Source organism: Danio aesculapii, chromosome 7 (genome assembly GCF_903798145.1).
Source record: "Danio aesculapii chromosome 7, fDanAes4.1, whole genome shotgun sequence".
Taxonomy (NCBI): domain Eukaryota; kingdom Metazoa; phylum Chordata; class Actinopteri; order Cypriniformes; family Danionidae; genus Danio; species Danio aesculapii.
Genome location: NC_079441.1, coordinates 3,002,271 through 3,016,113, shown reverse-complemented (window position 1 = coordinate 3,016,113; position 13,843 = coordinate 3,002,271). Strand labels below are relative to the sequence as shown.

General features: G+C 40.0%; 1 protein-coding gene across 3 annotated transcripts in view; it reads left to right on the top strand.

Moving 5' to 3' along the window:
- The window catches only part of ndrg2 (NDRG family member 2), a 103,414-nt gene that overhangs the window by 55,014 nt on the left and 34,557 nt on the right, over window positions 1–13,843 (top strand). The window lies entirely within an intron of this gene.

Genomic DNA, 13,843 nt, shown 5'->3' with positions numbered 1-13,843 from the left:
CCCCTTTAATCAAAATAAAAAAACATGAATAAAATTGTGTATTTTTGAAAAATCTTCTTGTCTTTTGTCCTAAAAATTGTTAAAGGGCTCCTATTTTTACCCCTTTTACAAGATGTAAGACAAGCCTCCAGAATGTGTCTGTAAAGTTTCAGCTTAAAATACCCATCAGACCATTTACTGACAGTCTAGCTCAGGCATGGGCAAACTCGATCCTCGAGGGCCGGTGTCCCTGCAGACTTTTGCTCCAACACTAATCAAACACACCTGAACACCCTAATTAGTGTCTTTAGGATCACTAGAAAGCTACAAGCAGGCGTGTTTGATTAGGGTTGGAGCAAAACTATGCAGGGACACCGGCCCTCCAGGATCGAGTTTGCCCATCCCTGGTCTAGCTGTTTTTGTAGCCTGTGGCTTTAAATGCAAATGAGCTGCTTTTACCCGCCCAGACATCCTTTGAGTGGTTTTAATCCTTTATGACAGGGGTGGGCAAACTCGGTCCTGGAGGGCCGGTGTCCTGCACAGTTTAGCTCCAACACTAATCAAACACACCTGAACAAGCTAATCAGTGTCTTTAAGATCACTAGAAATCCATAAGCAGGTGTGTTTGATTAGAGTTGGAGCTAAACTGTGCAGGACACCGGCCCTCCAGGACCGAGTTTGCCCACCCCTGCTTTATGAGCATCTTTCTTCTGTTGGACACTGAAGAAGATACTTTGAAGAATGCTGAAAACCTATAACCGTTGACTTCCATAGTAGGAAAAACAAAGGAAGTCAATGGCAACAGGTTTCCCACGTCCTTCAAAATATCTAGAGGAATATAAAGAAAATATATAGAAGCTCATAAAGGTTTAGAGAAAGAGCAAATGATGACAGCGTTTTTATTTTGGCTGAGCTATTCCTTTAATGGTTGTAACTTCCTGCGTTGTTCTTCAGGAGTCTCGAGGTCTGCATGTCTGAGTGCTTCTCGATGGTCTCGTGTTATTTTGACCCTGATAGTGAACAGGCAAACAGCGGTTTTCAATAACCTCACAAGCAACAATCACATAGCTTTTTTCCCTATCGATGCTTTGAATATCACACTGTGAGTCTCTCAGAACGCTTCGAACTAGATACACAGTGAAGCTTCTTTTACTGATGCACAAGTTCTGTCTGTATTGGACGCCTCGGCCGTTGCAGATACTTATGACGCTGTTGGTGTCGTCTTTACGGAGGAAGGATTGTAGTTGGTTTCTTCCACAAAGTTTCTTATTCATCAGATAAGCTGCCCAAGCGCGTGTCTGTCTACTGCTGAGGCTTGTTGTGAGAATGTGTCTGCGTTCAAACGTATTAAATGCGTTGTTGTGCCGTGCTCTCTGGCAGGGGAATGACCTGTTAGAAAACATCTCCAGCTGACCGTCGCTGAGAGTGACATTAAAGAGTCCATCGCTGAACGTCAGGAGGAGCAGGAGGAGAAACACGCACCTCATCCTGAAAGCAGAAGAGAGATGTTTAGAGAGTCAGACGTGAATGAACAGTTGCCATCTGCCTGTTTTTCAACCCAGGCTCATTCTGAAAACGTATCTCTATATACATTTCCGGAGAGCGCCAAATACGTCCCAGGAGCTACGTTTTTGTGCAGGTTTTGTTTTCGCGAATCCACCTGAGGCCACTGTGTGCGCTTTTTCAGATCTCAGATTTCTCTCGCGAGCACTCCTGCTGTTCTCACAGAAATCCACCAGAGGTCACTGTTGACTGACCGACTGATCGACTGACCCACCCTCCCCCTTCCCTAAACCCAACCAATAGCATTTTAAAAAGCACAGACCGACTTGACGTACACCGACATACATGGCGAGCTGTTAACAGCAGAAAAGCCGGCGAGCGGTCAGCTGGTAAGCGAGAAAAGGAACGGCGTCACACCGCCCCATAGCGGTCGTTTTAAAGACGAAAAGCAGCCATACGTTCCTCTGGGTATATAATGCTGGTTATATAATCTCCAGAAACCTGTATAGGGCTACGTTTTCAGAATGAGCCTGTGTGCACACTTAGGAATATCACGTTTAAAAATGCTTTATGGATGGGCAGATATGTACATACATTTTAAAAACGCACAACTGAGTAGCATAAACGTTTTATCCGATAAGCCAAATGCACATAAACAATGATGGAAACACATTTACCGACTAAATTCCAGCATGCGCATCAGTAAAATCATGTGATTTAGTTTGAACCAGGCCTGGATTGGCTAATCCGGAGGACGGGGAGAATTCCCAGTGGGCCTGGTCAGCTTTCTGGCTGCGATGGCCGGTGTCCCTAGCTGCCTGCTCTCTCAGCAGTCGCACTTTTTATTTATGTATTTAATTAATTCATATTTTCGTTGACCATAGCCTCACTGTTTATTCATTATTTTACCGGAGCTCCACTCGTTTATTTATTTTCTCAACCACACATGAAAACGATGAAACGGCTGGTAAATTAACGTTAAGCTAGCTAGAGTAGTGCAAGACAACAATGCCTGCAAACCACGGTTCATGTTTAGGTATCAAACTTTTTCTTGCACTGTAGCTCTTCAGCAGCAGCAGCAGCCTCTAGTACAATGTTTGTATGTCTCAGCGATTTTTCTGACTCTCACCCTGCAAGCCAAGCCACCGTTTGATGCAGTTTCTAAACGTATCCCACCGTGTGCGTGTAAAATCCTTAGTTTCTTCTTTCTTAATTGAAGTAAGATGCATATAGCATTGTTTATAAACTCTTTTACTGCTTTTTGGTGGAGGTCTGACCGTAATTTCATCCTCTTCGCTACTCGATAGTGACGACAAGGGCGCTGCCATATTGGACTATGTTTACATGTCGTTCCGACGTTGAGCCATTTCATTGGTCTAGCGGGAAGCATGTGACACGAAGCCGCATCTCTCACCATCAAAAAATGATTACGCGAGGATGGACTATTGCCGACTTTAAACACTTGTAAAAAAAGAACTGCTGGATTTCGCATGGAGAACTTTTATTTTTTTATTCTTTACCAATTGATCCTTTTATCGGAATAAAAATAATGTAGTGCCCCATATATGGGAACGGAATGAAACGAAAAGCTGCTTCACCTTACGGCCTATAGTCCTGTTTGCTGCTAACAGTGAAGAGCCAGGCCCCGTAACGTTCCCAAGCACCACTCATGAGCCCAACCCACTAGAATGTGCAGGTAGAATTGTCATTGAGTGAATATAAGAATTTGAATAATTAATAATAATGAATATTACACCTGCTCAATGAAAAATGCCTTGAGACAATTAATGAAATAAGACGATTCACTACATTAATAAATCTAACAACTTGATCAGAAAACTAAAAAGGGGAGGAAAAAAAACATGAAGCCATCATTAGAAAGCAATACTGTAAGAAAATGTCTGGCAGATAACAGTGCAATGCTTGTTTTATTCTTTATTTGTGTTTAAGGACTGGATATCTGAACAATTTTGCGCAGAATATATATTCAGATATTGCAGAAAAGCACATTGTGATGTTTTAAAGAATAGTGTTGGAGATTTACCCTTTAATGTTCTCATATTTATGAAAAACATTTGAAGTTCTAAAGCAGCTGTGTCCTTGAAAAATTTCCATTTAAATTGTGTTTTATTAACGTCTACCCCCACCTCAACCATCACAGTAATGTTAAAACAGTAATTATACAGAGTATTATTCATATTATTTATTAAATTACCCATTAAACTGTATTTTATTAAGGTCTACACCTACTCCAACCATCAATGTAATATTAAAACAGTTATTATACAGAGTATTATTCATATTATTTATTAAATTACCTATTCAATTGTATTTTACTAACGTCTACCCCGACCCAACCCTTAATCCAACCAACATAGTAATGTTAAAACAGTAATTATACAGAGTATTATTCATATTATTTATTAAAATACCCATTAAACTGTATTTTATTAAGGTCTACACCTACCCCCACCATCAATGTAATATTAAAACAGCAATTATACCAAGAATTATTCATATTAGTTATTAAATTACCCAATCAATTGTATTTTATTAAGGTCTACCCCTACTCCAACCATCACAGTAATATTAAAACAGTAATTATACTGAGAATTATTCATATTATTTATTAAATTACCCAATTAATTGTGTTTTATTAACATCTACCCCTACTCCAACCAACATAGTAATGTTAAAACAGTTATTATACTGAGAATTAGTCATATTATTTATTAAGTTACCCATTCAATTGTGTTTTATTAACGTCTACACCCACCCCAACCATCACTGTAATGTTAAAACCGTAGTTATACCAAGAATTATTCATGATATTTATTAAATTACCCATTAAACTGTATTTTATTAACGTCTACACCCACCCCAACCATCACTGTAATGTTAAAACGGCAATTATACTGAGAATTATTCATATTATTTATTAAATTACCTATTCAGTTGTATTTTACTAACGTCTATCCCTACTCCAACCCTTAATCCAACCAACATAGTAATGTAAAAACAATAATTATACTGAGAATTATTCATGTTATTTATTAAATTACCCATTCAATTGTGTTTTATTAACATCTACCTCTACCCCCACCATCATACTCAATCCTCAGTGATGTAAAAGTTTTAATTATTGTCAAAACTCATTTTGATTCAAGTATCCGCAGCTGTATCCCGTCTAGACCTTCCCAGGTGAATACATGTACCATTCAAATCGAAGTACTCTCTTTAACACAGTGTTACATCAGAAGCTCTAATTGCATTATGCTGCTATTTTACTCGGATCTTGAGCTTGTTCATTCATTTGTAATGTACAGCATGCAGATTTACCTTTGTGCTGGTCTTGATCTGGTATAAATGAACGCGTCTGGTCGAGTCTGAGCAAAACTCATCCGTTGTCTCAGATGCTCAGTCCACTCTGATATTTGATGTGTTAAAAAGGCGGCGGGGGAAAAGGAGTGTCTAAAACTAAACAAGCACCCTTTTTTGCAGTACAAGTGGTGTTGCGTTTAGTTCTCTCCTATAGCTGATGCTTTAATGTTGACCTCTTCACACTCAGCTCATGTGGTTTAACAGTTGATGGGTGTTTTTAACAAAACAGGCTCCGAGTGCATTTAAGGACTGAAATAAGTCCACAAGACATCTGTTGTTTTATTACCTAGAAATGTTTGTTTTATTGACTCTTCACTAGAAGTTATCCATGAGTCAATATTGCATTCAGACCAGTTTTTTTAACCAAAGGAAGCCATAACCCGAAAGAACAATTCCTGTATGAATTAGTTATTGAATTGAGTGTTTTAATAATAAACGTTCCTGAAAAATCTCTTTAAAATATAACCTTTAAGACCAAAAGAGCCTCTTAATTAAACTTATTTGACTGCTAAATTATTCATTCATTCATTTTCCTTCGGTTTAGTCCCTTATTTATCAGTAGTCACCACAGCGGAATGAACCGCCAACTATTCCAGCATTTGTGTTACGTAGTGGATGCCCTTCCAGCCGCAACCCATTACTGGGAAACCCCCATACACACTCATTCACACATAAGGCCAATTTAGTTCATCAGTTCCCTTATAGCGCATGCGTTTGGACTGAGGGGGAAGCTGGAGCACCCGGAAACACACGCCAACACGGGGAGAACATGCAAACTCCATGCCAACTGACCCAGCCAAGACTCGAACCAGCAACCTTCTTGCTGTGAGGCAACAGTGCTAACCACTGAGCCACCGTGTCACCCACCGTTAAATTAAAACAACACAATTGGTTGTTTTTACAGACGTAAGTGCATAGTTTCACCTTCAGGTGGCGGTAATGTGCAGTGTCGAGGTAACACATTACAAGCAGCTCGAGTTTTATAATAATATTACTCTTTTAAGGAACGAGTATGGAAACGCATTACACTTTAGGGAAAAAAAAAGTATTTAATCTGGCTGTTGACAGTATTTTCAGGTGTTTCCTGCTCTTAAATAAAACTACTGACCAGTAAATGTCTGGTTCTTTCATAGCTCAATCAGTGTTGCACCACAATAAAGATGAAAATACAGCAAAAGGTTTATTGTGTGCATCAAACTCCGGCTGATTCATAGACATTACGGCATGATGAAGTAATCAGAATCAGAATCAGTTTTATTGCCAAGTGTGCTTCACACACACAAGGAATTTGTTTTGGCTACAGAAGCTTCCAGTGTACATAAAGTGACAAGTGACAACACAAAATAATAACAAAACAAAAAAAATAAAATAAAATAATAATAATAAAAAAAGATGAACATTAAACAGATGCAGTTAGTGAAGAAACCTGGATGTTGAGTTGTATGTACAGATTGTTATAAATATACAGGTTATAAGGTGCTGTGTACAAGTGCGAATGTAGAGAGTATTGCATTGTATATTGATATAAGGTGCTGTGTACAAGTGCGTATGAGAAAGTATTGCACATATTTATTGCACAGTAGGGGAATATTTAACTGTTCATAAGGTAGACAGCCTGAGGAAAGAAACTTTTCCTGTGTCTGGCTGTTTTTGTGCTTGGTGCTCTGAAGCGCCGACCAGACGGTAACAGTTCGAACAGGTAGTGTGCTGGGTGTGAGGCGTCCAGAGTGATTTTGCGAGCCCTTTTACTCACTCTGGAAGAGTACAGTTCTTGAAGTGTAGGAAGGGTTGTGCCAGTGATTCGTTCAGCCGTCCGGACTATTCGCTGTAGTCTACGGAGGTCGGTTTTGGCAGCTGAGCCGAACCAGACGGTGATTGAAGTGCAGAGGATGGATTGGATGACAGCTGAGTAGAACTGTACGAGCAGCTCCTGTGGCAGGTTGAACTTCCTCAGCTGACGAAGGAAGTACAGTCTCTGCTGGGCTTTCTTCACAATAGAGTCTATGTGAGTGTCCCACTTCAGATCCTGAGAGATGGTGGTGCCCAGGAACCTGAATGACTCTACTGCAGCCACAGTGCTGTTCATGATGGTGAGTGGGGGGAGTGCAGGGGGGTTTCTCCTGAAGTCCACTATCATCTCCACTGTTTTGAGCGTGTTCAGCTCCAGGTTGTTGTATCTGCACCATAACGCCAGCCGCTCCACCTCCTGTCTGTATGCAGACTCGTCACCGTTCTGGATGAGGCCGATAACAGTAGTAGTCGTCTGCAAACTTAATGAGTTTGATGGAGGGGTCTTTTGCAGTGCAGTCGTTGGTGTACAGGGAGAAGAGCAGTGGAGAAAGAACACATCCCTGGGGGGCACCAGTGCTGATGGTGCGGCTGTCGGATGTGATTTTGCCCATTCTGACTAGCTGTTGTCTATCTGTCAGAAAGCTGGTGATCCATTGACAGACAGAGCTAGGAACAGAGAGCTGGGCCAGTTTGTACTCAAGCAGTGATGGGACGATGGTGTTAAAGGCAGAACTGAAGTCCACAAACAGAATCCTTGCGTAGTTCCCTGGTTTGTCCAGATGTTGTAGGGTATAATGCAGTCCCATGTTGACTGCATCATCCACAGACCGGTTTGCCCTATAGGCGAACTGCAGGGGGTCCAGCAGGGGTCCAGTGATGTCCTTCAGATATGCTAGCACCAGTCTTTCGAATGACTTCATGGCCACAGATGTTAAGGCCACAGGTCTGTAGTCATTGAGTCCTGTGATCTTTGGCTTCTTCGGGATTGGGATGATGGTGGAGCGCTTAAAGCAGGATGGAACTTTGCGCTGTTCCAGTGATCTATTGTAGATATGTGAGAAAATGGGAGCCAGCTGGTCAGCGCAGGTTCTCAGACAGGCTGGTGAGACACCATCTGGCCCTGGTGCTTTCCTTCTCTTCTGTTTACTGAAGATCTGACGCACATGATCCTCACTGATCTGAAGAGCAGGGGGGGAGAGGAAGATGGCTGGAGGTGTTGATGGCTGTGTAGGGCGATGGTCCGGGCTGTGTTGATGTGGTATTGATGACCGTGTAGGGAGACGGTCCGGGCTGTGTTGATGTGGTGTTGATGGCTGTGTAGGGAGATGATCCGGGCGGGTGTGAGGTGTCTGGTCATAGGTGTCAAACCTACAGTAGAACATATTCAGCTCGTTTGCAATATGTTTATTGCTGTCGATACTGGGGGACGGTGTCTTGTAATTAGTGAAATCTTTTAAGCCTCTCCACACTGATGCAGGGTCGTTAGCTGAAAACTGGTTTTGCAGCTTTTTGGCATAGCTTTTCTTAGCCACACCAATCTCCTTTGTCAATGTGTTCCTGGCCCGATTGTACAGGATCCTGTCACCACTCCTGTAAGCATCCTCTTTGGCCTGACGAAGCTGTCTGAGTTTTGGTGTGAACCATGGTTTATCATTGTTAAATGACAAGTAGGTCCTGGTAGGGATGCATAACTCCTCACAGAAACTGATGTATGATGTTACAGTCTCTGTGAGCTCGTCCAGATCTGTGGCTGCAGCTTCAAAAACATCCCAGTCAGTGCATTCAAAACAGGCTTGTAAGACCTGCTCTGCGTCGTTGGTCCATCTCTTGACAGTCCTTAATACTGGCTTAGTAGTTTTAAGTTTTTGCCTGTACGTTGGTATAAGATGAACCAGGCAGTGATCGGAGAGTCCTAGAGCTGCTCTGGCGACGGAGCGATATGCATCCTTTATTGTGGTGTAGCAATGGTCCAAAATGCTATTGTCTCTGGTGGGGCATGTAATGTGCTGTTTGAATTTAGGCAGCTCATGTGTGAGTTTTGCCTGATTAAAGTCTCCAAGTATGATAAAAACAGAGTCCGGGTGTTGTTGTTCTGTCTCTGTGATCAGATCAGCCAGCTGTTGCAGCGCAGTACTCACGTGTGCTTGCGGTGGAATGTAAACACAGACGAGAATGAACGAGGAAAACTCTCTTGGTGAATAAAACGGCTTACAGTTAATGAAAAGCACTTCCACATCAGGACAGCACATCTTCTTTAACACAGTTACATCCGTACACCACCTTCTGTTGATGTAAAAGCATGTCCCACCACCGCGCTTTTTGCTCGTTGACTCCGTATCGCGATCTGCTCGGTACAGCTGAAAGTCCGGTAGGTTTAATGCGCTGTCCGGAATGGCTTCGTTTAGCCAGGTTTCCGTGAAACACAGGACAGCAGAGTTGTTAAAGTTCTTGTTTTTGCATGTGAGCAGAAGTAGTTCGTCCATTTTGTTAGGAAGAGAGCGGAGATTCGCCAGGTGAATGCTGGGCAGCGCCGTTCTGAAGCCGCGCTGTCTTAGCCTGACGAGCGCGCCGGCTCGCTTGCCACGCTTGCGCGTCTTGTAGCATTTCCACAATGCGGCTGCTCCGCCGACCACAATGTTCCGCAAAACGCCACAAAAATCAAAATCCAGTTCTTGATTAGTTGGTGTGCACTGCCGAATGTCCAGCAGCTCGTCCCTGGTGTAACTGATCGTATTTGATAAACATAAAACAGGACAGACTAACAAAAACAGTGCAAACACTGGACAGCCCCACACCGAAGCGGCCATCCGCGGCGCCATCTTGATGAGGTATATAATGTTAGGGTAAAGTAATGTGAGGTAAAGCTGATTGACGAGTATTTTTAGATGATGGTCATTTCAGTTTTATAAAGAAGAACAGAGATTATACAGAACTGCTCTGCAAAATCAGCTTTAATTGAAATGCTTCGGCAGATAGATGAAATATCAGCATGCAGATATCACAGGAGCTCTGATGGACAGTGACATTTTCACACCACACGTTTCTTCAAACTGGATACAGACAGATTCAGCCACTGGTCAAATCAAGAGTGATAACATTAACTGTGCTGACCTCTGAAAGAAATGATTGTATTACATGACGGCAGCGAAGCTCTGAACATTTATTTGCATTTGGGAAACGTCTTAAAGTGGTGAAGTAAAACTAACCTGCTAATGTTTTACTTTATACTTAAAGGAGATACGTGATATCAATACATTTATGCCTTAATATAATTTAAATGATGCCTCTTTGTCAAATATGCAGAAGAAATGTACCTTATTCAAGAACATGCACATTTATTTTGAACCATGGGTGCTGCCATTGTTTTTAATTGTGTAATCTGGTAGCTCTCCCTACTGGAGCTCTCCTCAGCACAACTGAGGAGACGATGCAAATACGATGCCACACTGTGCCGCTTTTGCTTGTCATTTTCAGTCAAAGGGATGTTGATCTACAGGGAGTAACATTACCTCACTAAATGCTTCCAGATATCGATCGAGGGAAATTAATGCTGAGAAAAGGCAGATAAAATAAATTATAGACCATAAACATGCAGATAATTGTCAAAATACGATCAGAACAGGGGAAAACTGGACACTTTCTGACTGCGGTTAGTTCCTGCCAGATGCATTTGTTTATATAAAACGATTCACTTGCTGACCGCGGTGAAACTGACCAATCGCTAGCGCTCTCTGTGAATCAGCTGAACTTTCACTTCTGTGTCAGACAAACCCTGGCATGATCAAATCCTGTCATTGTTAGCGTGATTATTTTTCAGCATAGCAGTTCACTAAAAGGCTTAAAGACATCATCGTCTTCCCAGTTTTCTCTTCGTATCACTTGGAAAGCTGAAGACACAGTTGAAGTCACACTTATTATTTTTATTTTTTTCTCAAATGATGTTGAACAGATTCAGGAATCTTTCACAGCATTCCCTATAATATTTTGTCTTCTGGAGAAAGTCTTATTTGTTTTATTTCGGCTAGAATAAAAGCAGTTTTCTTTTTAAAACCATTTTAAGGTCAATATTATTAGCCCCTTTAAGCAATATTAGTTTTGGATTGTCTCCAGAACAAACCACTGTTAAACAGTGACTTGCCTAATTACCCTAACTTTACCCTAATTACCCTAGTTAAGCCTTTAAATGTCACTTTAAGCTGTATAGAAGTGTCTGGAAGAATATCTAGTCTAATATTATTTACTGTCATCATGACAAAGAGAAAATAAACCAGTTATTAGAAATGAGTAAAAACTATTATGATTAGAAATGTGTTGAGAAAACCTGCTCTCCGTTAAACAGAAATTGGGGGAAAATATACAGGGGGGCTAATAATTCTGACTTCAACTGTATATTTATAATCAGTCACCAGGACAGAACTGACTTCATGTACTTCCGCTACAGGACTGTATGTGTTCATTAATTTATTCATTCATAGATCTTATGAAATGCAACACGTGGATTTGATTCCACGGGACTTGCTTGTCATTGCAGTCAGAATGATTTCACAGCGTACCAAACTTCACTTTGCAAAGGCAGCTTTATTTTAAATGCTTTTGCAATTGTAGCAGATTTAAAGATTTATATGACAATTTTTAATGCACAGAACATTTCAACAGAAACATTCAAGCCTAGCATAGTTCTTCAGTCACAAAGTGGGGAAAAAAGGTTTTAATAGCAATTTTCTACTCCTCTTCCATTAGATTGGCTCTCATAATGCACAGGTTGTGAATTGTGATCACAGGCAACCATCACAAAACAATTGCCTGCTGTACAATCTTTAATGACACACACAAGTTCTGAACTATGCCATTTAGGGCGAAGCTATTAGTCATTTAGGGCGGGGATATCAGTCCTTCAGCGCGGGGATATCAGTCCTTCAGCGCGGGGCTATCAGTCCTTCAGCGCAGGGCTATCAGTCCTTCAGCGCAGGGCTATCAGTCATTTCGGGAGGAGCTATTAGTCATTTAGTGTGAGGCTATTAGTCATTTAGGGCAGGACTATCAGTCATTTAGGGAGGAGCTATGCCATTTAGGGCGGGGCTATTAGTCCTTTAGGGAGGGGATATCAGTCCTTTAGGGCTGGCTATCAGTCATTTAGGGAGGACCTATCAGTCATTTAGTGTGAAGCTATTAGTCATTTAGGGCGGGGCTATCAGTAATTTAGGAAGGAGCTGTCATTTAGAGCTGGGCTATTAGTCAATTAGGGCGGGGATATCAGTCCTTTAGGGCAGGGCTATCAGTCATTTAGGGAGGAGCTATGTCATTTAGGGAAGGGCTCTCAGTCCTTTAGCGCCGTGCTATCGGTCATTTAGGAAGGAGCTATCAGTCATTTAGTGTGAGGCTATAAGTCATTTAGAGCGGGGCTATCAGTCATTTAGGGAGGAGCTATGTCATTTAGGGCGGGGCTATTAGTCATTTAGGGCAGGGATATCAGTCCTTTAGGGAAGGGCTATCAGTCATTTAGGGAGGATCTATCAGTCATTTAGGGAGGAGCTATCAGTCATTTAGGGCGGGGCTATCAGTCATTTAGGGAGGAGCTATGTCATTTAGAGCGGGGCTAGTAGTCAATTAGGGCGGGGATATCAGTCCTTTAGGGCAGGGCTATCAGTCATTTAGGGAGGACCTATCAGTCATTTAGGGAGGACCTATCAGTCATTTAGGGAGGACCTATCAGTCATTTAGTGTGAGGCTATTAGTCATTTAGGGCGGAAATCTTTCCATTGATAAATGTTGGTTAGAACAGGACAATATTTGGTGGAGAAAAACATACTTTTAATAGTCTTTTTATTATGAAGGTTAAACTAATCTAAATGCTCAGAAAAATCACATTTAAAGCTGCTCATGTAATTGAAACTTAATACATCTATCAATTGTTAATTTATTGAAAAATACATTTTGGGAAGCCAATGAAATGTGTTTCTCAAACTAAACAGAGAATTAAGCTTTACTTTTCATGGATTAAACAGAACAGAACAATCTGCTGTTATCCAATGACTTGCCTAATTAACCTAACTTGCCTCTTTAATGTAATTAATTAATAGTTATGCATTTAAATCACACTTTAAGCTGAATACTAGTATCTTAACTAGTCAAACACTATATAATCATGGCCAAAACTGAAGGTATAATTAGAAATTAGTTATTAGAAAAATGCAAGAAAATGTAGAATAACCTTGTTTTTAGGAGATGGATTAGAAAATGTTGCCAATCTTAACCAGAAACCATCACTTTAGTGTATATATATATATATATATATATATATATATATATATATATATATATATATATATATATATATATATATATATATATATTGTGCAATTTTATATTCATATATTTTGTTATATTACATTTATTGAAAATGTATCAAGATGTTTCTTCAGAATTTGCCATATATATATATAATTGCAAATGAAAGAAACAAATTGCCCAAGTATCAGGGATCATCTTAATACACTTAAAATGTAGTTTAAAAAATTAAATAAATAAAATAGTGATGTAGACATTTGACACAGTAGCTTTCTCTTCTTCCCTCCTTCCTCGATCCCTGTCAGAAGCAAGTTGTAGCCACCTTGTAATGCATTTTTCCACTTCTTTATCAGTGGCGTGGTATGGACAGTTGTCCTCACTGCATCTGTGATTACCTACGTGATTTACCTACAAAGCAAAAAAAAAAAAAAAAAAAAAAAATATATATATATATATATATATATATATATATATATATATATATATATATATATATATATATATATATATATATGTATATATATATATATATATATGTATATATATATATATATATATATATATATATATATATATATATATATATATATATATATATATATATATATATATAAATAAATAAACTTAAAACACTTTGAAATAAGCAAAAGCTTGAACTTACCAATTTCTTCATTTGTTCGGGCTGGTCTTTAGTTGATTTTCAAGCTTTTCCAAATCAAATAAATTGGACAAAGGAAGGTCAAATGTGTTTACATCTGGAATTTCATCACATCTGTTTTGGTTTTGCTGATTTTTGAGAATCAGGACCAGTTGCTGCTTTATGACGTCGCATGATTTTAAAACTTCAGTCAGTCATGCTAAAAAAGAAAAATAACGAATTAGTATAAATCAACCAGTAGCT